We start from the raw sequence: 13,599 nt of genomic DNA, 5'->3' as shown, positions 1-13,599 counted from the left end.
TGTGTCCCAGCATCCATTCCTGGGCTGACTGTGCCTCTCTCCCAGGCTCTTTGTCCCAGCACCCATTCCTGGGCTCAGTGTTCCTCACTCCTTGGCTCTGTGTCCCAGCACCCATTCTTGGGCTGTCTCTGGCACTATGCTAGGCTTTGTGTCCAGGCACCCAGTCCTGGGCTGACTGTGCCTCTCTCCCAGGCTCTGTGTCCCAGCACCCATTCCTGGGCTGACTGTTCCTCTCTCCCAGGCTCTGTGTCCCAGCACCCATTCCCGGGATGGTTGTGCCTCTCACCCTGGCTCTGTGTCCCGGAGCCCATTCCTGCTCTTACTGTGCCTCTCTCCCTGTCTCTGTGTCCCAGCGCCGATTCCTGTGCTGACTGTCCTCTTTCCCTGGATTTGTGTCCCAGAACCCATTCCTGAGCAGATTGTGCCTATCAAGGCTCTGTGTTCCAGCACCCATTTAATGGGTAGTCAGTTCCTCTCTCCCTGGCTCTGTGTCTCAGCACCCATTTCTGCTCTGACTGCGCCTCTCTCCTAGGCTCTCTGTCCCAGCACCCATACCTGGGCTGATCCTGCCACTCTCCCAAACTCTGTGTCCCAGCACGCATTCCTGGGCTCAGTGTTCCTCTCTCCCAGGCTCTGTGTCCCAGCACCCCTTTCTGGGCTGACTGTGCCTCCCTCCCAAACTCTGTGTCCCAGCACCCATTCCTGGGCTGACTGCGCCTCTCTCCTAGGCTCTGTGTCCCAGCACCCATTCCTGCTCTGACTGTGCCTCTGCCAGGCTCTGTGTCCCAGCACCGATTCCTGGGCTCAGTGTTCCTCACCCCTAGGCTCTGTGTCCCATATTCCATTCCTAAGCAGATTGTGCCTTACAAAGGTCAGTGTCCCAGCGCCCATTCCTGGGGTGAATGTGCCTCTCTCCCAGGCTCTGGGCCCACCACTCATTCCTGGGATCAGTGTTCTGCACTCCCAGGCTCTGTGTCCCAGAACCCATTACTGGGCTGACTCTGCCCCTATGCCAGGCTCTGTGTCCAAGATCCCATTCCGGGGCGCAGTGTTCCTCTCTCCCAGGCTCTGTTTCCCATCACCCATTCCTGGACTGACTGCGCCTTTCTCTTAGGGTCTGTGTCCCAGCACTCATTCCTGCTGTGACTGTGCCTCTGCCAGGCTCTTTTTCCCAGCACCCATTCCTGGGCTCAGTGTTCCTCACTCCTAGGCTCTTTGTCCCAGCACCCATTCATGGGCTGACTCTGCCTCTATGCCGCGCTCTGAGTGCAGGCACCCATTCCTGGGCTGACAGTGCATCTCTTCCAAACTCTGTGTCCCAGCACCCATTCCTGGGCTGACTGTGCCGCTCTCCCAGGCTCTTTGTCCCAGCACCCATTCCTGGGCTCAGTGTTCCTCACTCCTTGGCTCTGTGTCCCAGCACCCATTCCCGGGATGGTTGTACCTCTCTCCCTGGCTCGGTGTCCCAGCACCCATTTCTGCTCTGACTGTGCCTCTCTCCTAGGCTCTCTGTCCCAGCACCCATACCTGGGCTCATCCTGCCACTCTCCCAAACTCTGTGTCCCAGCACCCATTTCTGCTCTGACTGTGCCTCTCTCCCAAAATCTGTGTCCCAGCCCCCATTCCTGGGTAGACTGTGCCTCTGCCAGGCTCTGCGTCCCAGCACCGATTCCTGGGCAGATTGTGCCTATATAGGCTCTGTGTCCCAGCACCCATTCCTGGGCTGACTGTGCCTCTCTCCCTGACTGTGTCCCAGCACGCATTCCTGGGCTCAGTGTTCCTCTCTCCCAGGCTCTGTGTCACAGCACCCATTCCTGCTCTGACTGTGCCTCTCTCCCTGTCTCTGTGTCCCAGCGCCGATTCCTGTGCTGACTGTCCTCTTTCCCTGGATTTGTGTCCCAGAACCCATTCCTGAGCAGATTGTGCCTATCAAGGCTCTGTGTCTCAGCACCCATTCCTGGGCTGACTGTGCCTCTCTCCCAGGCTCTTTGTCCAAGCACCCATTCCAGGGCCGACTGCACCCCCATCAGGGTCTGTGTCCCAGCAACCATTCCTGGACTCAGTTGTCCTCTCTCCCTGGCTCGGTGTCCCAGCACCCATTTCTGCTCTGACTGTGCCTCTCTCCTAGGCTCTCTGTCCCAGCACCCATACCTGGGCTGACCCTGCCTCTCTCCCAGGCTCTTTGTCCAAGTACCCATTCCAGGGCTGACTACGCCCCCTTCAGGCTCTGTGTCCCAGAACCCATTCCTGGTCTGGCTGTGCCTCTCTCCCAAAATCTGTGTCCCAGCCCCCATTCCTGGGCAGACTGTGCCTCTGCCAGGCTCTGCGTCCCAGCACCGATTCCTGGGCAGATTGTGCCTATATAGGCTCTGTGTCCCAGCACCCATTCCTGGGCTGACTGTGCCTCTCTCCCTGACTGTGTCCCAGCACCCATTCCTGGGCTCAGTGTGCCTCTCTCCCAGGCTCTGTGTCACAGCACCCATTCCTGCTCTGACTGTGCCTCTCTCCCTGTCTCTGTGTCCCAGCGCCGATTCCTGTGCTGACTGTCCTCTTTCCCTGGATTTGTGTCCCAGAACCCATTCCTGAGCAGATTGTGCCTATCAAGGCTCTGTGTCCCAGCACCCATTTCATGGGCTGTCAGTTCTTCTCTCCCTGGCTCTGTGTCTCAGCACCCATTCCAGGGCCGACTGCGTCCCCATCAGGGTCTGTGTCCCAGCAACCATTCCTGGACTGAGTTCTCCTCTCTCCCTGGCTCGGTGTCCCAGCACCCATTTCTGCTCTGACTGTGCCTCTCTCCTAGGCTCTTTGTCCCAGCACCCATACCTGGGCTGACCCTGCCTCTCTCCCAGGCTCTTTGTCCAAGTACCCATTCCAGGGCTGACTGCGCCCCCTTCAGGCTCTGTGTCCCAGCACCCATTCCTGGGCTGACTGTGCCTCTCTCCCAAACTCTGTGTCCCAGCCCCCATTCCTGGGCTGATTGTGCCTCTGCCAGGCTCTGCGTCCCAGCACGCATTCCTGGGCAGATTGTGCCTATATAGGCTCTGTGTCCCAGCACCCATTCCTGGGCTGACTGTGCCTCTTTTCCAGGCTCTGTGTCCCAGCACCCATTCCGGGGCTGACTGTGCCTCTCTCCCAAACTCTGTGTCCCAGCACCCATTGCTGCTCTGACTGTGCCTCTCTCCCAGGCTCTGTGTCCCAGCCCCCATTCCTGCTCTGACTGTGCCTCTGCCACGCTCTGCGTCCCAGCACCGATTCCTGGGCAGATTGTGCCTATATAGGCTCTGTGTCCCAGCAACCATTCCTGGACTCAGTTCTCCTCTCTCCCTGGCTCGGTGTCCCAGCACCCATTCCTGGGGTGACTGTGCCTCTCTCCCTGGATCTGTGTCCCAGCACCCATTCATGGGCTTACTCAGCGCCCGTTGAGGCTTTGTGTCCCAGCACCCATTCCTGGGCTGACTGTGCCTCTCTCCCTGACTCTGTGTCCCAGCACGCATTCCTGGGCTCAGTGTTCCTCTCTCCCAGGTTCTGTGTCCCAGCACCCATTCCTGGGCTGACTGTGCCTCTCTCCCAGGCTCTGTGTCACAGCACCCATTCCTGCTCTGACTGTGCCTCTCTCCCTTTCTCTGTGTCCCAGCGCCGATTCCTGTGCTGACTGTCCTCTTTCCCTGGATTTGTGTCCCAGAACCCATTCCTGAGTAGATTGTGCCTATCAAGGCTCTGTGTCCCAGCACCCATTTCATGGGTAGTCAGTTCCTCTCTCCCTGGCTCTGTGTCTCAGCACCCATTCCTGGGCTGACTGTGCCTCTCTACCAGGCTCTTTGTCCAAGCACCATTCCAGGGCCGACTGCGCCCCCATCAGGGTCTGTGTCCCAGCAACCATTCCTGGACTCAGTTCTCCTCTCTCCCTGGCTCGGTGTCCCAGCACCCATTTCTGCTCTGACTGTGCCTCTCTCCTAGGCTCTCTGTCCCAGCACCCATACCTGGGCTCATCCTGCCACTCTCCCAAACTCTGTGTCCCAGCACCCATTCCTGGGCTGACTGTGCCTCTCTCCCAAAATCTGTGTCCCAGCCCCCATTCCTGGGCAGACTGTGCCTCTGCCAGGCTCTGCGTCCCAGCACCCATTCCGGGGCAGATTGTGCCTATATAGGCTCTCAGTCCCAGCACCCATTCCTGGACCTACTGTGCCTCTCTCCCTGATTCTGTGTCCCAGCACGCATTCCTGGGCTCAGTGTTCCTCTCTCCCAGGCTCTGTGTCCCAGCACCCCTTTCTGGGCTGACTGTGCCTCCCTCCCAAACTCTGTGTCCCAGCACCCATTCCTGGGCTGACTGCGCCTCTCTCCTAGGCTCTGTGTCCCAGCACTCATTCCTGCTGTGACTGTGCCTCTGCCAGGCTCTGTGTCCCAGCACCGATTCCTGGGCTCAGTGTTCCTCACCCCTAGGCTCTGTGTCCCAGCATCTATTCCTAAGCAGGTTGTGCCTATCAATGCTCAGTGTCCCAGCGCCCATTCCTGGGCTGAATGTGCCTCTCTCCCTGGCTCTGTGTCTCTGCACCGATTCCTGGGCTGACTGTGCCTCTCTCCCAGGCTCTGGGCCCACCACCCATTCCTGGGATCAGTGTTCTGCACTCCCAGGCTCTGTGTCCCAGCACCCATTACTGGGCTGACTCTGCCCCTATGCCAGGCTCTGTGTCCAAGCACCCATTCCAGGGCGCAGTGTTCCTCTCTCCCAGGCTCTGTTTCCCATCACCCATTCCTGGACTGACTGCGCCTTTCTCTTAGGGTCTGTGTCCCAGCACTCATTCCTGCTGTGACTGTGCCTCTGCCAGGCTCTTTTTCCCAGCACCCATTCCTGGGCTCAGTGTTCCTCACTCCTAGGCTCTGTGTCCCAGCACCCATTCATGGGCTGACTCTGCCTCTATGCCGCGCTCTGAGTGCAGGCACCCATTCCTGGGCTGACAGTGCATCTCTTCCAAACTCTGTGTCCCAGCATCCATTCCTGGGCTGACTGTGCCTCTCTCCCAGGCTCTTTGTCCCAGCACCCATTCCTGGGCTCAGTGTTCCTCACTCCTTGGCTCTGTGTCCCAGCACCCATTCTTGGGCTGTCTCTGGCACTATGCTAGGCTTTGTGTCCAGGCACCCAGTCCTGGGCTGACTGTGCCTCTCTCCCAGGCTCTGTGTCCCAGCACCCATTCCTGGGCTGACTGTTCCTCTCTCCCAGGCTCTGTGTCCCAGCACCCATTCCCGGGATGGTTGTGCCTCTCACCCTGGCTCTGTGTCCCGGAGCCCATTCCTGCTCTTACTGTGCCTCTCTCCCTGTCTCTGTGTCCCAGCGCCGATTCCTGTGCTGACTGTCCTCTTTCCCTGGATTTGTGTCCCAGAACCCATTCCTGAGCAGATTGTGCCTATCAAGGCTCTGTGTTCCAGCACCCATTTAATGGGTAGTCAGTTCCTCTCTCCCTGGCTCTGTGTCTCAGCACCCATTTCTGCTCTGACTGCGCCTCTCTCCTAGGCTCTCTGTCCCAGCACCCATACCTGGGCTGATCCTGCCACTCTCCCAAACTCTGTGTCCCAGCACGCATTCCTGGGCTCAGTGTTCCTCTCTCCCAGGCTCTGTGTCCCAGCACCCCTTTCTGGGCTGACTGTGCCTCCCTCCCAAACTCTGTGTCCCAGCACCCATTCCTGGGCTGACTGCGCCTCTCTCCTAGGCTCTGTGTCCCAGCACCCATTCCTGCTCTGACTGTGCCTCTGCCAGGCTCTGTGTCCCAGCACCGATTCCTGGGCTCAGTGTTCCTCACCCCTAGGCTCTGTGTCCCATATTCCATTCCTAAGCAGATTGTGCCTTACAAAGGTCAGTGTCCCAGCGCCCATTCCTGGGGTGAATGTGCCTCTCTCCCAGGCTCTGGGCCCACCACTCATTCCTGGGATCAGTGTTCTGCACTCCCAGGCTCTGTGTCCCAGAACCCATTACTGGGCTGACTCTGCCCCTATGCCAGGCTCTGTGTCCAAGATCCCATTCCGGGGCGCAGTGTTCCTCTCTCCCAGGCTCTGTTTCCCATCACCCATTCCTGGACTGACTGCGCCTTTCTCTTAGGGTCTGTGTCCCAGCACTCATTCCTGCTGTGACTGTGCCTCTGCCAGGCTCTTTTTCCCAGCACCCATTCCTGGGCTCAGTGTTCCTCACTCCTAGGCTCTTTGTCCCAGCACCCATTCATGGGCTGACTCTGCCTCTATGCCGCGCTCTGAGTGCAGGCACCCATTCCTGGGCTGACAGTGCATCTCTTCCAAACTCTGTGTCCCAGCACCCATTCCTGGGCTGACTGTGCCGCTCTCCCAGGCTCTTTGTCCCAGCACCCATTCCTGGGCTCAGTGTTCCTCACTCCTTGGCTCTGTGTCCCAGCACCCATTCCCGGGATGGTTGTACCTCTCTCCCTGGCTCGGTGTCCCAGCACCCATTTCTGCTCTGACTGTGCCTCTCTCCTAGGCTCTCTGTCCCAGCACCCATACCTGGGCTCATCCTGCCACTCTCCCAAACTCTGTGTCCCAGCACCCATTTCTGCTCTGACTGTGCCTTTCTCCCAAAATCTGTGTCCCAGCCCCCATTCCTGGGTAGACTGTGCCTCTGCCAGGCTCTGCGTCCCAGCACCGATTCCTGGGCAGATTGTGCCTATATAGGCTCTGTGTCCCAGCACCCATTCCTGGGCTGACTGTGCCTCTCTCCCTGACTGTGTCCCAGCACGCATTCCTGGGCTCAGTGTTCCTCTCTCCCAGGCTCTGTGTCACAGCACCCATTCCTGCTCTGACTGTGCCTCTCTCCCTGTCTCTGTGTCCCAGCGCCGATTCCTGTGCTGACTGTCCTCTTTCCCTGGATTTGTGTCCCAGAACCCATTCCTGAGCAGATTGTGCCTATCAAGGCTCTGTGTCCCAGCACCCATTCCTGGGCTGTCAGTTCTTCTCTCCCTGGCTCTGTGTCTCAGCACACATTCCAGGGCCGACTGCGTCCCCATCAGGGTCTGTGTCCCAGCAACCATTCCTGGACTGAGTTCTCCTCTCTCCCTGGCTCGGTGTCCCAGCACCCATTTCTGCTCTGACTGTGCCTCTCTCCTAGGCTCTTTGTCCCAGCACCCATACCTGGGCTGACCCTGCCTCTCTCCCAGGCTCTTTGTCCAAGTACCCATTCCAGGGCTGACTGCGCCCCCTTCAGGCTCTGTGTCCCAGCACCCATTCCTGGGCTGATTGTGCCTCTGCCAGGCTCTGCGTCCCAGCACGCATTCCTGGGCAGATTGTGCCTATATAGGCTCTGTGTCCCAGCACCCATTCCTGGGCTGACTGTGCCTCTATCCCAGGCTCTGCGTCCCAGCCACCATTCCAGGGCTGACTGTTCCTCTCTCTTAAGCTCTGTGTCCCAGCACCCATTCCGGGGCTGACTGTGCCTCTCTCCCTGTATCTGTGTCCCAGCACCCATTCATGGGCTTACTCAGCGCCCGTTGAGGCTTTGTGTCCCAGCACGCATTCCTGGGCTGACTGTGCCTCTCTCCCTGACTCTGTGTCCAAGGACACATTCCTGGGCTCAGTGTTCCTCTCTCCCAGGCTCTGTGTCCCAGCACCCATTCCTGGGCTCAGTGTGCCTCGCTCCCAGGCTCTGTGTCACAGCACCCATTCCTGCTCTGACTGTGCCTCTCTCCCTGGCTCTGTGTCCCAGCGCCGATTCCTGTGCTGACTGTCCTCATTCCCTGGATTTGTGTCCCAGAACCCATTCCTGAGCAGATTGTGCCTATCAAGGCTCTGTGTCTCAGCACCCATTCCTGGGCTGACTGTGCCTCTCTCCCAGGCTCTTTGTCCAAGCACCCATTCCAGGGCCGACTGCACCCCCATCAGGGTCTGTGTCCCAGCAACCATTCCTGGACTCAGTTGTCCTCTCTCCCTGGCTCGGTGTCCCAGCACCCATTTCTGCTCTGACTGTGCCTCTCTCCTAGGCTCTCTGTCCCAGCACCCATACCTGGGCTGACCCTGCCTCTCTCCCAGGCTCTTTGTCCAAGTACCCATTCCAGGGCTGACTACGCCCCCTTCAGGCTCTGTGTCCCAGAACCCATTCCTGGTCTGGCTGTGCCTCTCTCCCAAAATCTGTGTCCCAGCCCCCATTCCTGGGCAGACTGTGCCTCTGCCAGGCTCTGCGTCCCAGCACCGATTCCTGGGCAGATTGTGCCTATATAGGCTCTGTGTCCCAGCACCCATTCCTGGGCTGACTGTGCCTCTCTCCCTGACTGTGTCCCAGCACCCATTCCTGGGCTCAGTGTGCCTCTCTCCCAGGCTCTGTGTCACAGCACCCATTCCTGCTCTGACTGTGCCTCTCTCCCTGTCTCTGTGTCCCAGCGCCGATTCCTGTGCTGACTGTCCTCTTTCCCTGGATTTGTGTCCCAGAACCCATTCCTGAGCAGATTGTGCCTATCAAGGCTCTGTGTCCCAGCACCCATTTCATGGGCTGTCAGTTCTTCTCTCCCTGGCTCTGTGTCTCAGCACCCATTCCAGGGCCGACTGCGTCCCCATCAGGGTCTGTGTCCCAGCAACCATTCCTGGACTGAGTTCTCCTCTCTCCCTGGCTCGGTGTCCCAGCACCCATTTCTGCTCTGACTGTGCCTCTCTCCTAGGCTCTTTGTCCCAGCACCCATACCTGGGCTGACCCTGCCTCTCTCCCAGGCTCTTTGTCCAAGTACCCATTCCAGGGCTGACTGCGCCCCCTTCAGGCTCTGTGTCCCAGCACCCATTCCTGGGCTGACTGTGCCTCTCTCCCAAACTCTGTGTCCCAGCCCCCATTCCTGGGCTGATTGTGCCTCTGCCAGGCTCTGCGTCCCAGCACGCATTCCTGGGCAGATTGTGCCTATATAGGCTCTGTGTCCCAGCACCCATTCCTGGGCTGACTGTGCCTCTTTTCCAGGCTCTGTGTCCCAGCACCCATTCCGGGGCTGACTGTGCCTCTCTCCCAAACTCTGTGTCCCAGCACCCATTGCTGCTCTGACTGTGCCTCTCTCCCAGGCTCTGTGTCCCAGCCCCCATTCCTGCTCTGACTGTGCCTCTGCCACGCTCTGCGTCCCAGCACCGATTCCTGGGCAGATTGTGCCTATATAGGCTCTGTGTCCCAGCAACCATTCCTGGACTCAGTTCTCCTCTCTCCCTGGCTCGGTGTCCCAGCACCCATTCCTGGGGTGACTGTGCCTCTCTCCCTGGATCTGTGTCCCAGCACCCATTCATGGGCTTACTCAGCGCCCGTTGAGGCTTTGTGTCCCAGCACCCATTCCTGGGCTGACTGTGCCTCTCTCCCTGACTCTGTGTCCCAGCACGCATTCCTGGGCTCAGTGTTCCTCTCTCCCAGGTTCTGTGTCCCAGCACCCATTCCTGGGCTAACTGTGCCTCTCTCCCAGGCTCTGTGTCACAGCACCCATTCCTGCTCTGACTGTGCCTCTCTCCCTTTCTCTGTGTCCCAGCGCCGATTCCTGTGCTGACTGTCCTCTTTCCCTGGATTTGTGTCCCAGAACCCATTCCTGAGTAGATTGTGCCTATCAAGGCTCTGTGTCCCAGCACCCATTTCATGGGTAGTCAGTTCCTCTCTCCCTGGCTCTGTGTCTCAGCACCCATTCCTGGGCTGACTGTGCCTCTCTACCAGGCTCTTTGTCCAAGCACCATTCCAGGGCCGACTGCGCCCCCATCAGGGTCTGTGTCCCAGCAACCATTCCTGGACTCAGTTCTCCTCTCTCCCTGGCTCGGTGTCCCAGCACCCATTTCTGCTCTGACTGTGCCTCTCTCCTAGGCTCTCTGTCCCAGCACCCATACCTGGGCTCATCCTGCCACTCTCCCAAACTCTGTGTCCCAGCACCCATTCCTGGGCTGACTGTGCCTCTCTCCCAAAATCTGTGTCCCAGCCCCCATTCCTGGGCAGACTGTGCCTCTGCCAGGCTCTGCGTCCCAGCACCCATTCCGGGGCAGATTGTGCCTATATAGGCTCTCAGTCCCAGCACCCATTCCTGGACCTACTGTGCCTCTCTCCCTGATTCTGTGTCCCAGCACGCATTCCTGGGCTCAGTGTTCCTCTCTCCCAGGCTCTGTGTCCCAGCACCCCTTTCTGGGCTGACTGTGCCTCCCTCCCAAACTCTGTGTCCCAGCACCCATTCCTGGGCTGACTGCGCCTCTCTCCTAGGCTCTGTGTCCCAGCACTCATTCCTGCTGTGACTGTGCCTCTGCCAGGCTCTGTGTCCCAGCACCGATTCCTGGGCTCAGTGTTCCTCACCCCTAGGCTCTGTGTCCCAGCATCTATTCCTAAGCAGGTTGTGCCTATCAATGCTCAGTGTCCCAGCGCCCATTCCTGGGCTGAATGTGCCTCTCTCCCTGGCTCTGTGTCTCTGCACCGATTCCTGGGCTGACTGTGCCTCTCTCCCAGGCTCTGGGCCCACCACCCATTCCTGGGATCAGTGTTCTGCACTCCCAGGCTCTGTGTCCCAGCACCCATTACTGGGCTGACTCTGCCCCTATGCCAGGCTCTGTGTCCAAGCACCCATTCCAGGGCGCAGTGTTCCTCTCTCCCAGGCTCTGTTTCCCATCACCCATTCCTGGACTGACTGCGCCTTTCTCTTAGGGTCTGTGTCCCAGCACTCATTCCTGCTGTGACTGTGCCTCTGCCAGGCTCTTTTTCCCAGCACCCATTCCTGGGCTCAGTGTTCCTCACTCCTAGGCTCTGTGTCCCAGCACCCATTCATGGGCTGACTCTGCCTCTATGCCGCGCTCTGAGTGCAGGCACCCATTCCTTGGCTGACAGTGCATCTCTTCCAAACTCTGTGTCCCAGCATCCATTCCTGGGCTGACTGTGCCTCTCTCCCAGGCTCTTTGTCCCAGCACCCATTCCTGGGCTCAGTGTTCCTCACTCCTTGGCTCTGTGTCCCAGCACCCATTCTTGGGCTGTCTCTGGCACTATGCTAGGCTTTGTGTCCAGGCACCCAGTCCTGGGCTGACTGTGCCTCTCTCCCAGGCTCTGTGTCCCAGCACCCATTCCTGGGCTGACTGTTCCTCTCTCCCAGGCTCTGTGTCCCAGCACCCATTCCCGGGATGGTTGTACCTCTCTCCCTGGCTCGGTGTCCCAGCACCCATTTCTGCTCTGACTGTGCCTCTCTCCTAGGCTCTCTGTCCCAGCACCCATACCTGGGCTCATCCTGCCACTCTCCCAAACTCTGTGTCCCAGCACCCATTTCTGCTCTGACTGTGCCTCTCTCCCAAAATCTGTGTCCCAGCCCCCATTCCTGGGTAGACTGTGACTCTGCCAGGCTCTGCGTCCCAGCACCGATTCCTGGGCAGATTGTGCCTATATAGGCTCTGTGTCCCAGCACCCATTCCTGGGCTGACTGTGCCTCTCTCCCTGACTGTGTCCCAGCACGCATTCCTGGGCTCAGTGTGCCTCTCTCCCAGGCTCTGTGTCACAGCACCCATTCCTGCTCTGACTGTGCCTCTCTCCCTGTCTCTGTGTCCCAGCGCCGATTCCTGTGCTGACTGTCCTCTTTCCCTGGATTTGTGTCCCAGAACCCATTCCTGAGCAGATTGTGCCTATCAAGGCTCTGTGTCTCAGCACCCATTCCTGGGCTGACTGTGCCTCTCTCCCAGGCTCTTTGTCCAAGCACCCATTCCAGGGCCGACTGCACCCCCATCAGGGTCTGTGTCCCAGAAACCATTCCTGGACTCAGTTGTCCTCTCTCCCTGGCTCGGTGTCCCAGCACCCATTTCTGCTCTGACTGTGCCTCTCTCCTAGGCTCTCTGTCCCAGCACCCATACCTGGGCTGACCCTGCCTCTCTCCCAGGCTCTTTGTCCAAGTACCCATTCCAGGGCTGACTACGCCCCCTTCAGGCTCTGTGTCCCAGAACCCATTCCTGGTCTGGCTGTGCCTCTCTCCCAAAATCTGTGTCCCAGCCCCCATTCCTGGGCAGACTGTGCCTCTGCCAGGCTCTGCGTCCCAGCACCGATTCCTGGGCAGATTGTGCCTATATAGGCTCTGTGTCCCAGCACCCATTCCTGGGCTGACTGTGCCTCTCTCCCTGACTGTGTCCCAGCACCCATTCCTGGGCTCAGTGTGCCTCTCTCCCAGGCTCTGTGTCACAGCACCCATTCCTGCTCTGACTGTGCCTCTCTCCCTGTCTCTGTGTCCCAGCGCCGATTCCTGTGCTGACTGTCCTCTTTCCCTGGATTTGTGTCCCAGAACCCATTCCTGAGCAGATTGTGCCTATCAAGGCTCTGTGTCCCAGCACCCATTTCATGGGCTGTCAGTTCTTCTCTCCCTGGCTCTGTGTCTCAGCACCCATTCCAGGGCCGACTGCGTCCCCATCAGGGTCTGTGTCCCAGCAACCATTCCTGGACTGAGTTCTCCTCTCTCCCTGGCTCGGTGTCCCAGCACCCATTTCTGCTCTGACTGTGCCTCTCTCCTAGGCTCTTTGTCCAAGTACCCATTCCAGGGCTGACTGCGCCCCCTTCAGGCTCTGTGTCCCAGCACCCATTCCTGGGCTGACTGTGCCTCTCTCCCAAACTCTGTGTCCCAGCCCCCATTCCTGGGCTGATTGTGCCTCTGCCAGGCTCTGCGTCCCAGCACGCATTCCTGGGCAGATTGTGCCTATATAGGCTCTGTGTCCCAGCACCCATTCCTGGGCTGACTGTGCCTCTTTTCCAGGCTCTGTGTCCCAGCACCCATTCCGGGGCTGACTGTGCCTCTCTCCCAAACTCTGTGTCCCAGCACCCATTGCTGCTCTGACTGTGCCTCTCTCCCAGGCTCTGTGTCCCAGCCCCCATTCCTGCTCTGACTGTGCCTCTGCCACGCTCTGCGTCCCAGCACCGATTCCTGGGCAGATTGTGCCTATATAGGCTCTGTGTCCCAGCAACCATTCCTGGACTCAGTTCTCCTCTCTCCCTGGCTCGGTGTCCCAGCACCCATTCCTGGGGTGACTGTGCCTCTCTCCCTGGATCTGTGTCCCAGCACCCATTCATGGGCTTACTCAGCGCCCGTTGAGGCTTTGTGTCCCAGCACCCATTCCTGGGCTGACTGTGCCTCTCTCCCTGACTCTGTGTCCCAGCACGCATTCCTGGGCTCAGTGTTCCTCTCTCCCAGGTTCTGTGTCCCAGCACCCATTCCTGGGCTGACTGTGCCTCTCTCCCAGGCTCTGTGTCACAGCACCCATTCCTGCTCTGACTGTGCCTCTCTCCCTTTCTCTGTGTCCCAGCGCCGATTCCTGTGCTGACTGTCCTCTTTCCTTGGATTTGTGTCCCAGAACCCATTCCTGAGTAGATTGTGCCTATCAAGGCTCTGTGTCCCAGCACCCATTTCATGGGTAGTCAGTTCCTCTCTCCCTGGCTCTGTGTCTCAGCACCCATTCCTGGGCTGACTGTGCCTCTCTACCAGGCTCTTTGTCCAAGCACCATTCCAGGGCCGACTGCGCCCCCATCAGGGTCTGTGTCCCAGCAACCATTCCTGGACTCAGTTCTCCTCTCTCCCTGGCTCGGTGTCCCAGCACCCATTTCTGCTCTGACTGTGCCTCTCTCCTAGGCTCTCTGTCCCAGCACCCATACCTGGGCTCATC

Source organism: Zonotrichia albicollis, chromosome W (assembly GCF_047830755.1).
Source record: "Zonotrichia albicollis isolate bZonAlb1 chromosome W, bZonAlb1.hap1, whole genome shotgun sequence".
Taxonomy (NCBI): domain Eukaryota; kingdom Metazoa; phylum Chordata; class Aves; order Passeriformes; family Passerellidae; genus Zonotrichia; species Zonotrichia albicollis.
Note: the sequence above shows the minus strand (reverse complement) of the source record.